The sequence below is a fragment of the Dipodomys spectabilis genome, unplaced genomic scaffold, assembly GCF_019054845.1.
Source record: "Dipodomys spectabilis isolate Male_0828 unplaced genomic scaffold, ASM1905484v1 ptg000096l, whole genome shotgun sequence".
Taxonomy (NCBI): domain Eukaryota; kingdom Metazoa; phylum Chordata; class Mammalia; order Rodentia; family Heteromyidae; genus Dipodomys; species Dipodomys spectabilis.
Window position 1 is genome coordinate 23,826,520 of NW_024870773.1, and position 16,028 is coordinate 23,842,547.

Sequence of the window (16,028 nt, forward strand, 5' to 3'; positions counted from 1 at the left end):
AGGAGGAGGGAGCAAGGAAAGATGGAAAGAAGAAAGGAAGAAGGGAAGGAAGAAAGGAATATGCTGGTCATTGCTAGTCTGGCCATAGAGACTGGTCACTGCTAGTCTTCAGACTCTCTTTAATCTTGGTACTTCAGTAGGATTTCCTTAGTTAAGCATACAACTTCTGGGGTCATAGAGATTTGAGCTTGAGATGGAGAGATGGGGATTTTGAAGGGCCTCTGGGGCTGTTCCTCCTGGTCTCTACCGCTCATTTTTAGGAAAAATTTCCTCTGATCTTCAGTGGATTCAAATGTATCCTGAGCATGATCAAGGACATATCTGAAAACAAAAAACAAAAACAAAAACAAAGAGTCTCTTTTATGTTTTGAGTGACCCATTACTTCAATGATCTTCATTTTGGAGAAAAAAGTAGGGGGTATAATTCATCTAGCTACTCAACTATGTTTTGCTTGATGGTGGCCTTTCAAATGGTCTTGTGATCCCACCTAGAGTTCTGGGTCCTGTTTGGGGGAAAGAAATGGAAAGAAAAGAGAGAATGCAGAGGACAGTGTTAGTGCTAGGCACCCACAGGGTTTCAACAGCTGCCTTATCTTGAGATCCTCTATTCTTTAGATGGGCTGGAAAAAGAAGTGCTGAAATTCCTTGGGTGCAGAAGGAGCAAGTGTCATCTGGTAGCAGCAAGGCAGTGAGAACACAGTATCACATAGGTTATCTGCTTTTCCTTCTCAGGCATATCTAGGGCTAACAACTTCTATAAGAGGGCCATCAAAATGATGTTTCTCTAATGGTTTTTCACATACCCTAACTTCACTCTTATACCACTTCCCCTTTAGCCTTAGTCTCTTTGTCCAGTTCCCTCCTCTTCTTTGGATTGGCCACAAATGCTTTCCCATGAAACCTAAACATCTCACAAGATTTCCTTTGGACACACCTCTCCAATTCTCTTTCCTAGAAGTGCTATGTTCCTGAGACCATGGATTCAGAAATACTCTTTTACCCTGTAGGAAGAGGGTTGTTAGAAAAAACTTGTTGGATGCAATTAATTCTTCTACAACCAAGACACTAAAGCAGTGTTACTCAATAAGTCATCTTCTATACCCCTCTTTTTCTTTTCCTCACTTCCATCTGTCTTCTTTCCTTTTCTCCTTTCCTTCCTTCCTTCCTCATTTCCTCCCTTAATTTCCCTTCTCTCTGTCTGTTGTCCAACAATCTCGATTTGTATATCTCAGGAGTATTTCTGAGAGTATGAAGAAAATGTATTAGAATGGCTTGATATATATTTAGACCTTATGGGCATCATGGAGATTTTTGAATCACATAAAAGTTTGTGTCAAATGACACATGTGGAAGCTAGATCTAAAATACACTGGGGCATAATAAATTATGCAGGTCTGTAGGTATTCATACACAGTGAGACAAAAGAATGACATTCTTAGGAGAGGAACAGAAAGGGACAATGCCTGTGTGTATCTGATTATACTAAATAATATTTATCAAAATGAATTCCAGGAAATGGAAACAAGAAGTTATTTTTTGTTATTTTTGTTGTCTTTATTTGTCATTGTTCTCTTTGTTTATATGTCTTTAGGACTGTAAGTGGAGGTACAGAAATAAAGGGGAAAAAGGTGAACAAATGCAGCAATGGTACTCACTGGATATTATGTTGAAAATAAACTATACAACTTGTAGGTGGAGATGGAAGGGAAAAACTGAGAGAGTGAAGGAAAGGGTGACATTGTCTAAAAAGAAATGTACCTGATTTACATAACTGTGATACTTCTGCACACTACTATTATACTAATAATAAAAGAAATCTAAAATATTTTTTTAAAGTTAGCATCATATCGCTTCATATGTAAAGTGATCTCTGGTGATGGTCTGACCTCCTCTCAGCCACTGTCATTTTAGCTTTGTCTTGGTAGGAATAGTGAGATTGGTCAGGACTCTTAATACTTTCCCACTGGAGCACAATACCATAGAAAATATGAAGAAAAACATAGGACGGAAAGGAAAAGGGACAAATATTTCGCTTATCAAATACAACCATCTCCTTGAGGCAGATTTTATATTTCAGAGTGTGCACTTAGACTAAATGTGAGAGAAATGGATTTTCCTGAGGTCACCAGCCTGGCAGGGAACTTCTGCTGTTTTCAGAGCTCAGTGCTTGGGCTGGGTGGAAAGGATTGGTTAGGATCTCAGGTTGGGTTCCAGTTCTGCCTCTGCTTGTACCTCATTTGCTCCTATCTCATAATTAAAAATTAAATGAGATACTATAAAAGATGTCCTGGACGCCATAGACCTCCAGTCAGCATTAGTTGCTCCACTGGAAATATGCCATTGGCACAGGGAGAAAGGGGCAGAGTGGAGGCTGCCCTGGCCTGGAAGCTGGTGGGGTGGGGGAGGGGCAGGTCTCCTTCCCTGGGAGAATGGAGTCACTTCCTTCTGGACATTCTGAGAAGTCCAAGGAATGTGATCACAGTGCTTCTTAGGATCACCCTCTCCTACTAATGAGTGACAAACTGAAGGGTGAGGGGTAACTTGAGGGCTTCCCTTCAGGTCAAAGTATCATGTGCTCTTATCATAACAAGAGAAGATTTGCTCCTGCATTGTTTGGGGTTCCAGACCCATCAATGCCTTCAAAAACACATACTGTCTGAACAAATATGTGGAGTGTGTGTGTGTGTGTGTGTGTGTGTGTGTGTGTGTCTATGTGTCCACATGTGTGCGCTGGTACTGGGGCTTGAACTCAAAACCTCAGCACTGTCTTTTTGCTTTTTCACTCAAGGCTGGCACTCTACCACTTGAGCCACAGCTTCATTTTTGGCTTTTTAATTAGAGATAAGTGGTTCATTAGAGATACGTGTCTTAAGGAATTTTCTGCCTGGGCTGGCCTCAAACCATGATCCTCCGATCTCAGCCTCATGAGTGGTTAGGATTACAGGAGTGAGCTACTAATGCCTGGCTTGTGGGATGCTTTTTTATTCTTCCTGTGGTTGCTCCTAACATGAATACAGTGAGCCCCAGAAGCACTAGTGGACTGTAAAGTGACTTTCCTCACTTTCTCCTCTGAGGCACAATTGTTCAGCCAAGAGAAGTTAGAGTTGGCTCCTGGATTTGCAGCATCAACACGATTCTGGAACGACTCCAACATAATGTAGAGATGGCTGAAACAAAGCCATCACAGGGAGACATTCATTACCAGAAGAAGTCAGAATGGCTGGACACAGACCGGCGCTGGCCTCAGGTGATAAAGCAAAGCAGAGTGTCTGGGAACCTCTTCAACACCAGCCAGAGAGGTACCAAAATGAAACAGCTGAAATGAGAGATTGTTGCTGTATTGTTCTTCTGCCTGGAAAACAATATTTCCTGTTCTTCCTCTTCCCTTCACTTATTTATTGGATTTTTTCATTATTCTATTTGCTTAAAGTTCCAGAGAATAAACATAATAACACCATTGATTGAAATAATTAAAACAGATAGCTTCAATAATAGCAGAACTGAACAGCAATGAAACAGTGGAATTCTCCTTTATCATTCTCCTGGGGGGAGGGTGATTTAAAAAAAAAAGCCAGTTCAAATCTTTATTTCTTGAATATGTTGTGCAGTTTTAAAAGACTGTGCTACAATGGGAAACGTTCTGCACAGAGATTTAGGGCCTACCTTCTTGCTCTTTTGCAGGGAGATCTGCCTAAGCCACCTACATGGCATGCACAGAACCCCCTTTTCTTCTGGAAGAAGGTTGTTTTGAGAGTTCCATCACAACTCATGAGTTGGGTGTTTGCCTTTTAGTAAATGGGTGGTGGTGATTAATTCATGGAAGATGAAGGAAAGAATATTCTCTGTATTAAGGGATGGTTCCCTTACATGAAGTTTCCTATGGGTAGCTCTGCCAGTCAAGACCTTCATAATAGAAACAAAGAGGAATGGGATGTGTTTGCCTTTTGTATGGCATGGAAGCTCTCTGGGTAAACAGACGTATAGCGCTGCAGGACCTTGGCTAAGGGCAGCTGGCCATGTCAGAGATTCATCAGGATGATCACAACCCTGCCAAGGAGACACACTTTATGTATATACCATTCCTTGGGCTCCCGTGTGGACAGACACTATTCTGGGTGTTCCTTTGATTTGGTTTATTCCTGGCTAGAGATTTCTGCTCTACCACTCCTGGAGTCTGTGTTGTGCTGTGTTGTGATTGGGGAATGGAGGATATTCTTTCATAAAATCTGTACATCTCAGTTGCTCTTTGATATCTACTTTCAAGAAATCCAGAGACTTCTCACTCGTACCTCTTTGTCCCGAGGCTGCACTGACTTGGTGGTCATTCAAAGTGTGTGTGTTTTCCAGAAGCCAAGATCTCCTGGGGTTCTCAGTAAAGACTCAGGGTCATAATCTAGATCAATAAATTAACTTCGTCCATCTGAAGAGCAAGACCCACAGAATTATTCAGGTAAACAAACTTTGAAAAGAGTTTGTTGGTTAGACATGATCAAGCTCTTCAGAACCATGTGGCATCTCAGGAAACGCTGAGCTCCAAGTCTCCAGGTTTTGTTGTTGGATTTATGCCTTTCAACCGAATTGGAAGGCAGGTGACATCTACTAAAGTAATTATGATCATCTCCATGGATGCTTATTTTCAGGATCAACAGTAGGAATATTGTCTAGGATCCCAGGAAAAAATGGAAATATCCTCCCCCAATATTTCCACAATGAATTGAGATCAATTTGTGTGCCAGGCATTCTCTCCACTGCCAACTGGGTTCCATTTGGAAATCCAGATGGTCATGGCTGCCAGTTGTACCTCCTGAATGATCACCTGGTAGCCAGGTACACGTAAACACACAGTGTACCTCAGCGCCTTTCATTTGAGTCACTGACAGCATGTCCCATCCCAGACAGAAGACAGACAAAGATCGGAAGGCTCATGACTCACACAATGTAGCACCTTCTTTTTTTGTACACAACAGATCCATACAACCATACAAGCTAATGACTCAACCTGCCAAGACAATCGGTGTGACTCTTGTAACATTCTTGCATAAATCACAGCAGAAAGGTGCTCAGACAAAAACTGTAAGTTCTGATCTCCACTCAGAGGATGGTTGGGGAAATAAGAATTCACACCAAAGATAGCTCTGTCTCCTCAGAAACATTATAGAAAGTGATGCAGTTTGAAGAATGACTCAACTGGGGTCCAGGCTGATTGTCCTAAAGTGTTCTAAGCTGCTACCTGTAAAATGGGTCCTTCTGCTAGCCAGGTACTGGTAGCTACTCGGGAGGCTGAGATCTGAGGATGACGATTCAAAGCCAGTCAGGGCAGAAAAGACCGTGAGACTCTTATTTCCAATAAACCACTAGAAAAGCAGAAGTGTCACTGTGGCTCAAGTGGTAGAGCGCTCGCCTGGAGCTAAAGAGCTGAGGGACAGTGCCCAAGTCAAACCCCACAAACGACAAAAAAAAAAAAAAGAGTCCTTCTGCAGGTGAGAGATGACACTCATTAACCGTGTGCAATCTCTTAGGGCAAAGTTCTACCGACAGGCCAGCTTGGTTTACTCTGAAGTTTGAGGGGAGGGATAGAAAAAAATTTCCCAATAAATTGAGAAAGTTACTCACTTTTTCCCCCGATTTACCAAGTTTCCATATTAATATATACTTTTGTAAGAATCTTGGACTTTTTCTTTGTGGGTGTGTGGTATTTCAGGTGCAAATCTAAAACCTTCAAAAATAATAGCAGATATAGCTCTCCTACGCATACTATGCACAGAATCCATTCGATCAGCTCCTTACTGGATAGAAGGAAATCAAACTTTCTTTTTTTAACTGATCTATGACCGTCACTGGCTTGTGCAACCTTCTCAGATCTCAGTACATGTTCTTTCCTCTTTCTGGAGACTACAAGAGATTCTCAAGCTTTCCATTAGGCTTCGGTCTGACACCTGTTGTATATAATTCAAGACACTGCCTACCTAAAGTCTGGTCTTAAATAGGACCTGTTCATATGGGATGGCATTTTGTACTGCAATGGCAAACTTCTGATCTCTTTTCTTCTCCTAGGGAAGGAGACTCAAACATGATTCTTGATCTGCAAATCATCTCTGGACTAAGTCTATACTTCTTTTCAAATGCCTAGAAGAAAAATCATCACAAAAATCTGACTTTAATAAAGTATTTTTCTTGTAGTCCTCAAAATGCTCTTCTTTAATTAAACAGACATGGTGATGAGATCTATTGATGATTTAAACACAGTAGAAAAACTCATGTTTGAAATTTTAACGCATAAAGCTTACTACTGTGTGTGGTGGCAGACGCCTGTTTTCATTCTGCATAGGACTTGAGCACAATGACTGATCTGGCAATGTGTAGACCAGCAGAGAATGAACCTTGTGCTATGCTTTCTAGGGCCCTGGAGGTTTAGCAGGAGTTGTCCAAGCCCCTGTCTCCCTCTCCCAGAATGTCACCTTCACCTTCCATGATTATCTCTATGTAATGTTCATCAGCAGTGCAGCAGTCCTTCCAATGGGATTCTGTATAATTTTCTGGGTGAATTTCTATGCCTTTCCCATTGAAAGTAGATTTGAGGCCACACTGACCCATTTTTGAGAAAGCTGCCAAGAATGGCAATACCAAGGACTCAATTCCTGATACTTGAACTTGGTTTATGTTTAGCCTTTGTGTTTATCAATTTGTTTTGTTTTGGCCAGATTAAGGCTCTATTCATATTCAGGGTGAAAAGATGAGATGGATTTAAATAAAAATTCAAGACATTACTGAAATCATTCAAAAGGAGGACTAATCTGAATTAAGATAATGTGATACAGTAAGAGAAAATTTGAATTCCCACATGCATTATGCAGCTCAGTTGATGTGAATCTCTCAGTCCTGACTTATCATCAGTTGTGTTTCACACATGGTGTGCTGAGTGTTCTCCATTCTTAATTTGGTGAAAATATGCTTCCTATGAGTAAAATGGCTCCTCCCCAAAACAAGATGAAAGTCAGTAAGCTTAACCCTAGTGACAAATTGAAAATTTGAGAATTCTTGAAAGTCAGAATGTCTTTAGCAGAAGTTGGATGGCTTTATGGAAAATGAATCAGTTATTTGCATGATTCAAGATAAATTCTAGATTGTAGTGAGTATTATTAATATATTCAGCTATAATTTTTGTGACAATAATGTTTCCTATTCCTATTCAAGTTATGGATGTTCAACCCCACTGAAGGTATTATAAATATTGGAAAATGAACTTGAGTAATTGTAGAACACTGAACTGCAGACATTCTTAAAATTCACAGTTTTTCTTAGTAGTTGTCTCCTTGGAACCATCTCATAGATACTAAGGGTCTACTGCAGAATGTCTTACAATGGAAAATATTTTCTTTGTGATAAAGGCTATGAATAAACTTAGTAGGAAAATGTAAAATGCTAGCAATCTCAACATTCTAAACAAAATTTATCATTGATCAATTAAAAAATTAAAAAATAATGCCATTGAGAATAGGCAGCCAAGAGAATCAGACTTGGTAAAATACTATTCTATATGATAATCAACCACTGTATATGTTTTCAAACAATGTCACTTGAATGTATTCTAAACATTATACAGTGTTTATACTTTATACGAGTCTGTTATGTGTATATATGCACATATAACCATATATACATCCCATACTCAATGGCATGATGTTCGTACATAAAAATAGTGCATTTTCAGTCTTTGTAATTAAGATTGCACATTAGAATCTTGTACAATATTCTTGTAAAATCCAACAGTTTGATATCCTAGGCTTTGCTCTGCTACATTTTGATAATGCAAGTTTAGTTTTCCAACTTCATTTCAATGAAACGAAACGGGAATACTTGGATCAGCATCAGAACCTATGAATTTTCCATCAGAAAGCTCTGCCCATGTGCTATGAGGACTGATCTCTTTGCTGAGGTCCAAGAATTAGACTTCAGTGGACCCAGCATAACAACCACATGAGCCTGGGCCTCCACTCACCCTTGGAAGGATGTGAAGGACAGGAAGGCCTGCCCTGCCAGGCAGCCAAACCCTGCAGCCCTGGTCCCTGCAGCGAGCAGAGGCCTCCAATGCAGTTCTGAACAGTAGATGGGTTGTGTGTGTGTGTGTGTGTGTGTGTGTGTGTGTGTGTGTGTGTGTGTGTGTGTGTGTGTGTGTGTAGGAGAGGATGTTGTTCCTTTGTCAGAAACGATTTTCCACATTGAAATGTGTTTTCTATACTTCATTCTCAGCTAAGTTTTTCAGGAGATAAAAGCATAAACATTCATGTTTATGAATGAAGGCAATCTAGCTGTCAAAATATCTATCCTTTCTACTTCCTCTCCTGCCTCTCACTCCACCACTGTCCTTTCTCTCTTCCCTGTTAGTATCATGTTCAGAACATTAAATAGCGACTGTAGATTTAGCCTAAATGTACCATTCTATATAGATTGGATTTTTTAATATATTAATCAGGATGAGAGGAACAATACATTTGAAAACTTCACACTTAATTTATCTCAGGATAGAGAGTATACAATCAGATTGACAGATGGATAGGTATGTATGTATATATTTATATAATATGTATTATACACACAGATATATGCCTATCTATCTATCTATGAATGAATGAAATGGATAGAGAAGCATACTAGTGGAAGTGAAAAATGGGAAGAAGATAACCAAAGAAGAACTAAGTAAAAGAGACCCCGGGCTTGAATTCCTCTACTTCAATGACTTTCCTAGTATTTAAGGGAGAGGTGCTCAGCATACATACTCACATTAATAGAATTTTTCCTAAAACATCAAGTCCAGGCACAGAGAAATCTCAGTTGCTTTTGTTAAATAAATACCAGTTATAAGAAAACCTTCTAGAACACAGAACTGTTTTTATTCTTCAGACAAAGGCGAAATAACATATGATTTTTGGTCTAGGGAGAGAGAAAGAAAGAACAGCCTTTCTGTTTCCTCCAGCATTAATTTGATTTGTGGGAAGTGCTGAGTGTCCAGTCTGGGAAGAGGCCTTCATCTAAGGGCAGTCCATGTCTCTGTGCCCCCCTTTCCTGGTGGCTGGGACTCTGACCTCTTCTAGGACCTTACCAGCTGGCTAGAGGTCAGCTGTCAGTCCTAAGTGGGACATTTGTTCAAATTGTCTTCCTGATGTCACTAAACCGCTACCAACGAGGTGTAGAATAGAATTTTACACTCAGCCTTATACCCTAAGGATTATGTCAAAAGCACTGTCATTTTATTTCTCTCCTTAAATGATCTGTATAAACTTAATTAGTGGGGAATCAACTGTCCTATTCATCTTTTTACAATGAAATCTTGGGTGGCTGGATTTGATTTTGTTTTGGACTTCTTGGGGAGTTCTGATTTTATTAGATGAAGCTCTCAGTGTTCACAGCTCCATTCCCTGACCGCTGACCGAAAGATCAGTAACAGCTATTTATAGTCCCAGGCAAACCCCAAAGCATCAGACGGTAAATTATTAGCTATGACTTTAAAAATAGTCAGGGAAATACTTAGGGAGCTTCTCTTTTTGTTGTTGTTGTTGTTTTCTTCTCCATAGCAGATGGACTTGAATTTACATTTTACCTTTGCAGTCTCCATCCCCAGAAATAGAATGACACTGACCACAAATATACCCACAACCGATGTTTCTGGGCAGTTAAAGCCACTTTGATGGCTCATGGTGTTTGGGTAAACAAAATAGTCAGGTTCAGGGATAGCCACCCAGTCTTTCATGCCCACTGACTAGGCTCCTTTATAAGTCCTCTATCCATCATACACACACACACACACACACACACACACACACACACACACACACACACACACACTCACACACACAGGCCAACCTTGTGGGAATCCTTTCAATCTTCATGTAAGAAACTGACTTGTTCTTTATTATACCCTGTTTTACACTGAAGATGCTGAATGGTGACAGGGAGGGTGACAGGAGAGACAGGGAAATTATATTATTTTTAATAAATATAAAAAAGGCCAGACTCAGAAGTTAGAACCAAGTTAGAACTCATAAAACAGGTAGGAGTCCCTCCATTTCAATGCTAAGTTAGAAGGCCTGCCAGACTTCAGAAGGGTCATCTATGTAAAATTGTCCTCTCCTTCGAAGTGGTACATTCTGTCAACTCTCTGTAAATGAGTGGAAATAGTAAAATAAGAGGCTTACCTGAGAAAAAGAAGCAGTGAAGCTCACCTATGGTCCCTATGTTTTGGCTTAACCCAGTTCAGAATACTAAGTAATACTTATCTTGGCTACCTTTAATGGTTGAAGGCTGCTAGTGACCACTTGGGTTCTCCAAGCTCTGAAAGATGAAAGGCCACAGGTAACAGAGGCCATTTTGAGCCATTAACTCCCATTTCCTATGTGGGTAACAGGAAACCTTTCTCTCTTCTCTCTCTTTTAACCTGCTGTAGAAAACGTTGTCTTATGAGACTCCTTTTGGGTGACCTCTTGAAGAGCTTTTCACCTGTGGAAATCCAAAACTTTATTGATGCCATCAGGAGGTTCTAGCCCCCTTGTGTCCAATTTCATTCTCAATTTGAGTCCCCAGCCTCTGAGAGCAAACCTCAAATACCAGGCCTCACCTTGTCATCACCCCTACAAAGCCTTCAACCTGTAAGAGAAGCTCTGTCTCTACTCCTTAGCAGCTGGTCCCTCTTGGGTAGTCTAGAATCAACATGCTCTGGTTGTTGGCTTCCTCGCTGTCCTCCTTTGGCCTCTTTACCCTTTGTTCTTCCACTTATGGTTTTGTGCTGAAGATGGGAAGCTGAGAGGCCTCTTGTCCATTCTCTGGTGACAGGTAGCATTTTAAATCTCAGAACAAGCCAAGAGTCAGTGACTCAGGCCTGTCATTCCAGCTTACTTCAGGAAACTAAGACCTGAGGATTGCAGTTCAAATCCAGCCTGGCCAGGAAAGTCTGGGATATTCTTGTCTCCAATTAATCACCTGAACTAGAAAAGTCGAGTAGCTCAAGTAAGTGGGTAGAGCACTAGCCTTGAGAAAGGAAAAAAGAAAAAACAGCAGCTCAAGAACAGTGCCCTGGCCCTGAGTGCAAGCCCTAAGACTGCCCTAACCCCACAACTTAAATAAATAGATAAATGAGATTTCAGAACTAACCTGAATGTTCTACATGAGTTAGGTCTATAAAAACAAAGCCTCTGCTTGTGGACATGGGATCCTGCATGAAAATCGGAGAATGTGAAAAGAGTATCTTTTAAACTCATTTCACAGAAATGAAGCTGAGGGAGGCCTAGAGAATAACAAAGGCATTGAGCAAAATCATGAGAACATCTGGCTTCCAGAACCTTCTAAGCCAAGCTGTTTTGAGATGGCACCATTGTGCCTGCCCCTGCGAAGTTTGGTTTAGGCTAACTCAGAAGTATTTGTGTATCTTCCCCCCATTTGTGGGGAAGTGGGTGGTAATCGCAGTAGACGCAGGGACCAATGGCCTGGTCACTAGGCCTGGCTCTTTGTGTCAAGGGTTTCATCTTCAAGACTGAAGGCAAAAACGCAGGATGAGATGGCATCATTTTAAATGATTTTTTTGGGGGGGTCCAGTCGTGGGGCCTGAACTCTGGGCCTGGGCGCTGTCCCTCAGCTCTTCAGCTCAAGGCTAGTGCTCTACAACTTGAGCTACAGCGCCACTTCCAGCTTTTTTTTTCTGCTTAGGTGGTGCAGAGGAATCGAACCCAGGGCCTCATGCGTGCAAGGAAAGCGCTCTACCACTGAACCACCTTCCCAGCCCCCAGGGATGGCATCATTTTATGACTGGCTTTCTAGAAATCCAGGCCTGCTTTTCTGCTTTCCAGAAAAGACTTGCTCCCTGCTGGCTCTAGGAGCTTGTCACAAAGGAAAGAAAAAAAAAAATAGAAGCAGCAGCTTTCAGTTTGGTATGATTTTTTTTTTCAAGAGGAAATGGCTTTTCATGCCAGATTTGAAAAGGATGGTGTGCCCACAACCACTAGTTTGTTCAGCTTCAAGCAAGTTAGAGGTCAGCTTCCAGTTGCGGACCAGGGGGGAAGGGGGGCAGTTAATGAACAAAATACCTTTATCATTAAATATTATCTTGCAAAAATATTTACTAGGTGGAAGTGTAGAACATTGTGCTAATAACAAGGCAAATGGATTTGGAAACAGTTCTACCAAACAATACTCAGGAAAGACATTATTGTTATGTCTCCTTGGTAGGCGTACTTGCATTTTTATTTTTTACATTTTGGATTTAAGGGTTTGCTGATTGGCTCTGCCTCTAGTTTTTGACTTCAGATTTCATAGATGACTCTGGTTGATAGTCAAAACACCAATTTGTTTTTTTCTGTTTTTTTAAAGAAATTTATCTTTAAGTATTTGTACAAGGAAGGGCTTTTGATTCCACAGGTCAGTTTATGAGTACAATGCATCTTGCTAAAGCTGCCTCCCATATTTAAGAATCAAAAAAGCTTTGAGTTTATATCAGACTAGATGTGTCACTCCTGAAACTCAACCTTGAATAATCTTATCCCCATTTCGTAACATTCACACTCTCTACTGCCTTTTGCTCTGCCATCGTTCTGTGATGTTTTTTAGAGTGAAATAAGAACACTAACAATTTTTTTTTTAAAAGCCAGGGGTGGGGGTGGGAGTTAGGGATCTCTGAGCATTCTTTCCCCCAGTGTCGGCAGTGTGAACTTTATTCAACACCATTCCAGGTTGGGGAGAAAAGAAAACAAACCCACCATGAGCTAGATGTTAAATAGATGCATATGACAGGTGTAAGGGAACTCAAGGGAGAAGTAAGCCACACGTGCTTCTTGTGCTTGAAAGTTCTAGGAGCCTGCTGTTTGGATTTAATGCATGCACTTCTCAGGACACCTGGCATTGATCTCAAGGCTTTAGGATGAGCAGCTTAGACCTGAGGATCACAGGAGAGGCTACAGAGAGTAAGAAGCAATGGCTTCTATTCCCCCGCCCCTACTCCCCCCCCCCCCCCCACACACACACACATTGCAATCCAGAGACACAAATAGAAGTGGGAGTGAAGCACATTGTGCCGCCTGGTATTCCAGCCTCATTCACACCGGATTAGAGAACCAGCCTATTGGCTGTGCCCTTAGCCAAGCTTCTCACATTCCATTCCATCCTGCACATGCCAGCCAGGTAAAGCTTCTGCCCGTGTCCCTTGTGCTGGGGGAAACAAAGGGCATTAGTCTCCCGTGCCTGGTCAAGCTGCAATCCATTCACCTCCAAGATGCTGCCCAAGGTGAGTGCTCCTCTTCCCATGCCCACCTTGGGGCAGGAACCAGGTCTCTGAGTTCCTGATCATATCCTGTTGAATTTGACATCAGTGTCTTTGTCTTAGTGTGAAATGTGTGTGTCTGGGCACAACCAACCCCTGGCACAATCACTTGGGGCTTCCCTTAAATATGCCTACCTTTCTCTGCCCATGTAAAACATATACTGTATCAAACACTGGGGGTTTACTGGAAAATTCCAGAGGCCAAAAGAATGAAAATTAGCTGTGAATTTTTACTGCAAAGTTGATAAGCATCAAAAGTCCGGAGCTAGGCACCCATGGCTCACACCTGTAATCTTAGCTAATCAGAAGGTTGAAATACAGATTATAATTTAAAGCCAGTCGAGGCAGAAAAGTTGGCGAGGCACCATCTCCAAAAGAACCAGCAAAATACCAGACTGAAGACATGGCTCAGCTGGTAGAATGCCAGTTAAACAAACAAGCTGGGAAGGTCTTGAGTTCAAACTAGCAAAAAAAAATCCTATCCCTAATTTACAAAAAAAGAGAGTCCCTGCCCTTCTTTGTTGCTGTTTTCGTTTTCTGTACCTTTTTCCTTGCTTATAAGCTTATCTGTTTGGGGAATGGTAAGGAAGAGCACAGAAATGGTGGGACAAATGAGCAGGGATACTGTCTAGACACTGTTGAAAACAAATTATACAGCTTGGGGGGGATGGGAGGGGAAAACTGGGAGAAATTGAGGGAATAGGTGATACTGCTCAAAAACAAATGCACTCATCATCGGACATATGTAATTGGAACCCCTCTGCACATTACCTTTACAGTAACAACAACAACAACAAACAAAGGCCATCCACAATCAAGTAGAAGTGGCACTACCATATATTTTAAGTGAAGTTTATGGAAGAATAAGACGCTGTAAATGAGCAGTGTCTTACAGCAAGTGACTCAGCATCTGGGGTATGGGAAGAAGAGCTTTGGGTGGCATTTGGTTTACAAAGGGTACAAGAACAGGGGTGGACAAACACCCTCAGGATATCTGTGACTGACATAAAGATGTGACTTTGCCATTTAAGAAAGTCACATGCATTTGACAATGTGTCAGGAAGGACAGTGAGCATAGTGTGGGTGGAAGAGGGTTGAAAATACCTGTCAATCTACTTTGCAGCCCTAGCGAAGATTTTCTTAAAGTCTTGGCAGCCAAATGGAAAGAGGAACCCAAGGCTTATAACTTCCAGAACTGTTCCATCACACTCTAATGCCTCTGCAATTGCTGATAAAAAAATAGATATTGTAAATGCCTTCATCTGGTTAATAACATATACTGTGAATATCAGACAGTAGAGGAAAGAGTCAAGGGAGAGCAGAAAGCAGAGCAATTCACCAGTCATCTTTAGCCTTTACTTGTAGATCCTACTACATTTCTGCAATGTCTTCTCTTTTTGAGTTTTAAATTATTTTTATTATTTTATTTTATTTTTTCATACAACGAGGGCTTGAACTCAGGGTCTCATGCTTGGGCTTGGCTTTATTTGCTCAAGGCTGACACTATCATTTGAGCTACAAGTCCATATCCATATCCTTTTTTTTTTTTTTTGCTTTGTTTTTGGACATTATGGTAGAAATATATTTTCCACACACTGTTTCAAATCAATAAATATGGCTCTACATGACCATTAATTGGGTTTGACATGGTTTGCTACTGAAGGCATATAATCTAATTTACGTTATTATTTCCATGTTGATGGCATTTAGACTATTTCCAAGTGCCATTAGGCTTTTAGGGAGGGTATTTTTTTTCTCATCAAGTTTAGATTTATGTCTCCTTCACTTGAGAATACTTCCTGAAGACTTTTTTTTTTTCATTGTGAGTAGTTAGTTGAAAGTGTCTGTGGTGTGGTGATGTGCTATTGTTGTTTGAAGCAGATTGCTTCAGCACACATTCAAGAGTTTGATATGAAAATCTTACTTTATGCATTTTTTTAAATCAGTCATGGGGTTTGAATCTTGGGTCTGGTGCTGACCCTGAGCTCTTCGGCTCAAGGCTAGCACTCTACCACTTGATCGACAGTGCCACTTCCAGTTTCCTGGTGGTTTATTGTTGATAAGAGTCTCCTGGACTTTCCTGCCCTGACTGGCTTTGAATGGAGATCCTCAGATCACGGGCTCCTGAGTAGCTAGGATTACAGGCATGAGCCACCAGCATCCTGCTTTTATGTGATTTGTTGTTGTTGTTTGTTTGTTTGATAATGAGGTGTTTGTGCTTAGCTCAGCATTCCTGCTCTACTTTAAGGCTGTGGACATAGGAGCCATGCTTCTGAGAAGACAAGGGAGCCTCTCTTTCTTCTTTTACCCCATTACCTGTGCCATCACCTGCTGTTAAGAGGGAAGAATTCTAGAAAGGGAATCAAACTTGTCTGTGAGAACTAGGTAGTTTGTAATTTATGGAGTCATACTTGCAAACTTTGAATTTGTTTGTTTGGTTGTAAATTTATTTAATTATTTATTGTGCCAGTGTTGAGGCTTGAAGTCAGGGCCTGGAAACTGTCCCTTAGCTTTTTCTCTCAAGGCTGGTATTGAGCTATAGTTCTATTCCTGGTTTTTTGGTGGTTGGGGATAAGAGGCTCAAACCACAATCATTAGATCTCAGTCTCCCGAGTAGCTAAGATTAGAGGTATGAGCCTTAGGTGCCTTGAGAGAATATTGGTTTTAATGAGAGAGTGAGAAAAGATGGGAGCTTAAACTATATGAAGAGAAAGCTGGGAGGGGG